The 6,721-nt window shown below is 39.1% G+C and overlaps 1 long non-coding RNA gene across 1 annotated transcript; it reads left to right on the top strand.

The window, feature by feature from the left end:
- Window positions 1-3,207: 3,207 nt before the first annotated feature.
- Window positions 3,208-3,743, top strand: CUNH15orf54 (chromosome unknown C15orf54 homolog). The gene has a single exon (XR_005577562.2). It is a non-coding gene; the product is annotated as a chromosome unknown C15orf54 homolog (long non-coding RNA).
- Window positions 3,744-6,721: the final 2,978 nt, after the last annotated feature.

Here is a 6,721-nt window from a genome sequence, read left to right as displayed (position 1 = left end):
TATTCCTATTTCTTTACTGAGAAAATTGTAGCTCATGGAGCTTAAATAATTTGCTCACAGTCACAGAATTAGGTAGCACTAGAATTTAAAATCAAGTAGTATGACTAAAAAAAACCATGAGAGAATTCATTCCTTCTTTTGTAAAACAAATCACTCCCTATTGACAATCAAACTCAAATCCTCTAGATTCTCTGAGAATATTATTTCAATCTATCCTCTTCTATCCGACCCTACCGTCCCTCCCTCATAGCTTACCAAGTTTTTCCCCAAAAGCCTCCTCCCTGACCTCTCCTCTCTCTGTGCCCCACCTTCTTTTCCTTTTTTATTTCCCTTTTCTTCCTCTTTCAACATTTATCTCATCAATTCTAACCTGCGTAACTCTTCAGTGACTTCCCACTGACCTAAGATTAAGTCACTAACCCCAAATATGGCACTGCTTACCCATTCGTCTCCATATTATATCCTTTCTCCCTCACTTTCTATGTTCCAACCACAATGGACTTGTTTAATATCCTCAAAACTACAAGTCATACACCAGGGAAGGGCTTCTACAAAGGCTGTTTATTCACTGTGCAACACTCAGCAATTCTCAAACATTTTGAGCTCAGGGCCCCTCTGTGCTCTCAAAAATTATTAAGAACCCCAGGGACCTTTATTTTAAAATGGTAGATTATATTATTATATTATGTTGTAAATTAGAACCAGGAAATTTTTAAATATTTAATTCATTTTAAGACTTCACAGTAAACTCATTACACCTCAACATAAGTAACATTTTATTTAAAAAGGCACATTTTCCAAAACCAAAAAGACATTAGTGAGACTAGCAGTGCTGTTTTGCATTGTTTCCAAATCTGACCAATATCTGGCTTACTGAAGGATAAATGGATTCTCATGTCTGCTTCTGCATTTAATCTGTTGTGATATCATGTTATACAGCCTCTGTGAAACTCCACTGTACACTTGTAATGCAAAAAAAATGAAAAGGAAAATGACTTCAAAGTATTATAGCAAAACAGTTTTAACTTCTGAACACCCTAAAAGTGTCAGAGGCAGAGACCTCCAGGAAACCCAACGTATACTTTAGGAACTCTTAATTACTCTGTATGTCTTGTCTTGTTTGTCTGTATGTCTTGTTAAAATTTGCATGGATGTCTTCCCTAACCTCAAAGAGGTCTGGGTCCTCTTGTTACATGTTTCTATAACATCCTGTACCTCTCTGTCAAAAAAATCACCAAGGCTAGTTGTGGTGGCTCATGCCTATAATCCCAGCACTCTGGGAGGCTGAGGCAGGTGGATCACGAGGTCAAGAGATCAAGACCATCCTGGTCAACAGGGTGAAACCCCGTCTCTACTAAAAATACAAAAATCAGCTGGGCATGGTGGTGTGCGCCAGTATTCCCAGCTACTCAGGAGACTGAGGCAGGAGAATTGCTTGAACCCAGGAGGTGGACGTTGCGGTGAGTCGAGATTGCGCCACTGCACTCCAGCATGGGTAACAAGAGTAAAAAAAAAAAAAAAAAAAAAAAAATCACTGTACCTTTAATCGATAATTTGCATAAGGACAGAAACCATGCCAACTTTGTTCATAATGAGTCTCCAGTGCTCAGAACACAGCAAGAGCTCAGACAATCTTTGAGGGAGCAAGAGGAGATAGAAGAAAGGAAGAGAGCAAGGGAATAAAGCCCTTAGACTCAATGAGACAGCCTCCTGACAATCACTCCATTCCTTCAACAGGATGTATACAGAGACATAACTTTCTGCAGTACCAGCTGCAGCTCTGGGTTCCATTTCCCTTGGAAATAGGATGGGAGAAAGAGACAGGTAACGGACTGGAATTAGGAGACTGAGGTGAAACTGTAGAGAATAATGGTTAGAAGTACATGTGCCGGATTCTCTCATTAAGGCAATCATTCGATATTTACTAAGCAGCTACAATTTGCCAGGGATTCTTCTTGGTACTTGGGATATATCAGTGAATAAAAGAGAGAAAATGTTCTGGCTTCAAGGAGTTTACAGGCGGACCTGAACTCAGCCCCAGGTCCTTGCACTTGAGTTGTTCTAAACTGTTTGTTTAACCTTCCTGTGCCTTATTTCTCTCATGTGTAAATTGTGAAAAAGCCTTGAAAGTTTCCCTGGGAGAACTAAATTAAAGATTATCATTAATGTATGCAATAGAGTCAGGCACCTGGTAGGTGCCTAATAAATGGAAATCTTTTTGGTGGTAACTCTTATTCCAAAATTGATTTTTTCATGTAACTACAGATTAGAATTCATAGTAACTACAGATTAGAATTCAGTCATTCACAGCATATCACTTGGGTAGCTGCAGGGGAAGAGAGCAGTACACTGAGGATCTTCACAGGACTCGGGGGCGGGGGGCTGGCTACAGTGTCATTTTCCTATAGAGAAGCATCATCTCTGGCTTCCTCTCTTCTTGGCAAGCTACCTGGATATTTTTACATATAACTATACAAGGTACTACCATAGTCTTAAGCTATGGAGTATTTCAAAACAGACTTTCCTGAGGACTGACTCTAAAAATTAAATAGGCCATGAGTGTCAGACCATTTTAAAGAAGATATTCACAGCCAACTGTGTGTAAGGGACCACTTCCTTATGTGGGTGTGTCACGTATCACAGGGTTGCTGAGGTTTTCCAACTTCGCCCTCTGACTGAGTTTGACTTGGCCTTTCTGAGAAAGGGACTCTGCCTATGAAGCAGGATTACCAGGACAGACACAAGAGAGAGAGAGCGAGCGAGCAGCGATCTTTGATTTTTCATTTCCCTTTCCATCTAATTACTCTTTGTGACTTCCCCAGTTAGTACCACACTAGAGAAGTGTTAGGTAGAGGAAGAGGAAGAAAGAAAAGGGGATAATCTTATCAGTTGGTTTTGCTATGTGTTACTAGTCTGGTAAACACATTTGAAGTTAGAAAGTATTCAAACATGGAATAAAGTTTGGGAATTACTTGTGTGGATTTAATTTCCTCAGAATATACTCATTGTTCCTTCTCAGGAAATATTCATGAGTCAACTATCCAGAATCATAGTTATTATTCAAGCGGTGTGGGTTTAAAAGGAGATTTGATGCCATGGCAAACCTCACTGACTTAGACTGTTCTTCAAGTTAAAGAGCAGGATGATGTCTGAAGTGACTGAAACACATATGGCTTCAGTGTGTCAAGAAGACCTGAAAGATCCCACATGGAAGTGAAATTCATTATTGGCAAGCACAGTGACAGGAGACCCCAGAGGGCTGAGCCACAAAGAATTTGCAGAGCCGCATGGCTAACTCCATGGCCTAGTTTGATCTTGAAGTTATTGTCTTGGATAATCCTCTCCAATCTGTTCCTGCACTTAAGAGCTATTCAGCACATGATGGAGCTCCCTCTCAGGTTCCTTTACATCGTCCTGTCAGGGAAGACTTTCGGGGAACACAGACATCACATCAAATCATCCAACAGATGTCCCTTTCAAATAAGTTGGAGTGGAACCAACTATATGGAGAAGTCATAAACAAGGAAACAGACAACCTAGTGATTTTTAGTGCATTGGCACTGCTCTTTGCACAGAAACCTCAGTCTCCGGGGTGGATGAACATTTCAAGTGTGTGTGTGTGTACTGTGTGGACTGACTCTTGCCCTGCTCAGGCTCATGCTGCTGACAGGGGATACAGGAGACACTTTGGAGTCCAAATCCTGCATCATCTCAATGAAGTGCAATGTCACAGCTCTAAGTAACCAATTTTAATAACTGGCATCAAATGAGTCCCAACAGAGAAACCCAGTATCCAGCCCCATTTCTGTCACTGACTCTCTCATTGTATTGAGAGGATTGGCCAGAATCATCTGATTTCTGTTCCTGATTTCCCCCTCTCACTGGCATCAGAGGATTGCACTAAAGGAAAACTTAATATCTAACTGAGCTCCAAGCGCTAAGTAAGAGCATCTCATATTCATTCCAGGCCACCGAGAGGTTCAGGGTGACCAAGTCACAGACTATAAATTTAAACATTTGATGATTTTTGCAGATGACTGGTTGAGCAAAGGAAAACCCAAGAGATACATAAAGGTGGAAACCAGGATTTCTCATTTGAATTATTTAACATGCCTCACTCTAATGGTTATAAATATAAAGGAACTGCAGGTTTTTCAAGAGGACGAAATAAAGTTAATAAGTTTAGGTTTGGGGTTCTTTTTTTAACCTACTTTAGAATAGGAAATATGCTTACTAATATTTACAAGGCACTGCAAAGCACCAGCCAAAATGCCTGATTTACTGGCAGGATGCTTTTATTGTGGCTGTTTCCCTTGTCATGTGGGCAGCTAATTAATACTCCTAGAAAATTAAGTTGTCAACTCAACACTGACTACTTTTGAATGAATTTTTATTCCAGCAACACCCCATCATGTATTGAAAATTTCCTATGTGCCAGGCACTACACTAGATTTTGGGAGTATGAAAAATAATAAGGTAAAGATCTTGGCTTCAAAGAGTCTTTAAAATTATTTGTTTGAGAAGTTTTATTACAGGAGTATGTGTTGGAATTGCCAGAATACTTAGCTCAGATCAAGGTTTCAAGCATGACTTTGCAGAATAGATTTCAGGTGAACTTAGTTTTAAAGGATTTAAGGATAAGCATACCCATATTTTTAATTACCCAGAAGGTAGTGCCTACTGAAATGCTTGAGCCTAAGTTGCTTCTAAGAGACTAACTTCAGAACTTGCATTTTGCCAAATGGAGCTCATTGCTTAATTTCTAGCCAATACAACCCATCTCTCTCTGCTGAATACTAAGCTCATCAACTTCTCCTTTGATCTAGGTCTTGAATAGAATGTTGAACAGAACAGGGCTGAAGGCAGAAATCATAGAAATTTGCATCCAGAATTACATTAGTGTCTTCATAGCTGCCTGCTGTTGCAATCAGAATTAACTCACTTTCTTGCCCAATTGTGACACTTCAGCTTACCTTCTTCGCAAGGGAGACTTTAAGAACTGCTGAAGTTGAACTTCTCAGGTTCTTATACATAGTGACACTGTTCATGCAATGGCTGTTTATTGATTTCTTGGAACCAGCAAAAGGCACAAACTGAATCCTCAAATTGGAATTCCTAAGTGACTAACTTGTAGCATAACCTTATTACACTGGGAAAGATGGGGCAAAGGAGAGAAAAAATATCTATAACATCTCACATGTTCAAATATCTGTGCTAAGCACTTTATGTATATTTAGTCATTCAAACTCCAAATATACATTAAATAGTAGTTATTATTCCATTCTCTAATTCTACAATTTTTACCTTTTTAGAGTCCACATGTAAGTAAGAGCATATGGTATTTGTCTCCCTGTGTCTGACCTATTTCACTTAACATAATGTCCCTAGGTTCATCCATGTTTGCAAATGGCAGAATTGCCTGCTTTTTTTTTTTTAGGCTAAATAGTATTTCATTTTGTTCATTTAGCACATTTTTAAATCTATTCATCAGCTGATGGACACTTAGGTTGATTCCAAATCTTGGCTATTGTGAATAATGCTGCAATGAACACAGGAGTACTAACATCCCTTTGAAATACTAATTTTAATTCCTTCAGGTACACACCCAGCATTGGCTGCGGGGAGTTAGACAGGGAAAGGGTATACACTGATGTATGGATACAAAGTTTCAGTTAAACACGAGCAGTAATTCTGGCATTCTGCTGCACAGTTAATAGTAATGTATTATATATTTCAAAATAGCTAAAAAAAGAGAATTTTAATTGTTCTTACCAAGATGAAATGATCGTTTGGGGGAATGAATATGCTAATTAGCCTGATTTGCTCATTCCACAAGGTATACATGTATCAAAAATTCACATTGCACCCCATAATATACAAAATTATGTCAATCACCTCAAAACTTCTTTTAAAAAAAGTAGTTACCAGTCTCCATTTGACTGATAAAACTTAGAAAGATTAAATCTGAGCTAAAACTCAGCCAGTATTGCACCAAATGTTCTTTCCATTATGCTCCTCCCTCTTCCCCACTAAGATTGCACCCCTTCCCCTCCCTAACTCGCCCCAAGCTCCCATTACCCTTCACTAATTTTCAAACCAAGGAAAAAATTATTCAATGAATGATAATACTTGACCCAGAACTTTTAGAGAGTTTTGAGTTAAAGAAAATGTCACTTGGGTTAAAATCACATTTTAAACCTGTGACTTTCATTAAAGTAAATGAAATCCCTAAGTGACTTTTCTTGAATAGGCCTTCAAAAAAATTTTGACATTTTAATCACTTAATCCTCACATATCTATATCCTATTGACTGAATTGTGCCTCCCGAGAATTCACATTTGAAGCCCCAACCACTTCCCCACAATCTAACTGTATTTGGAGATAGAGCCTTTATTTAGAGATGGAATATTAAAGGTAATTAAGGTTAAATGAGGTCATTGTCATTAGGGTGGGACCTAATCCAATAAGACTGGTGAGTTTATTCTCTCTCTCTCTCTGTCTCTCTCTCTCTCTCTCTCTCTCTCTCTCTCTCAGCCTCTCTGTCAGGTAGGGACACAGTAAAAGGAAGTAATCTAGGAGCCAGGAAGAGGGCCCTCTCTAGAATCTGTTCATGCCGGAATCCTGATGCTGAACTTCTAGCCTCCACAACAGTGAGAAAAGGGATTTACGTCATTTGAGCTACCCAGTATCTTGTTAAGGCAACTTAAGCAGGCTAATACAC

The sequence above is a fragment of the Saimiri boliviensis genome, chromosome 2 (assembly GCF_048565385.1).
Source record: "Saimiri boliviensis isolate mSaiBol1 chromosome 2, mSaiBol1.pri, whole genome shotgun sequence".
NCBI classification, from domain to species: domain Eukaryota; kingdom Metazoa; phylum Chordata; class Mammalia; order Primates; family Cebidae; genus Saimiri; species Saimiri boliviensis.
The sequence above is the reverse complement of the archived record's forward strand: the minus strand, read 5'-3'. Positions and strand labels throughout refer to the sequence as shown.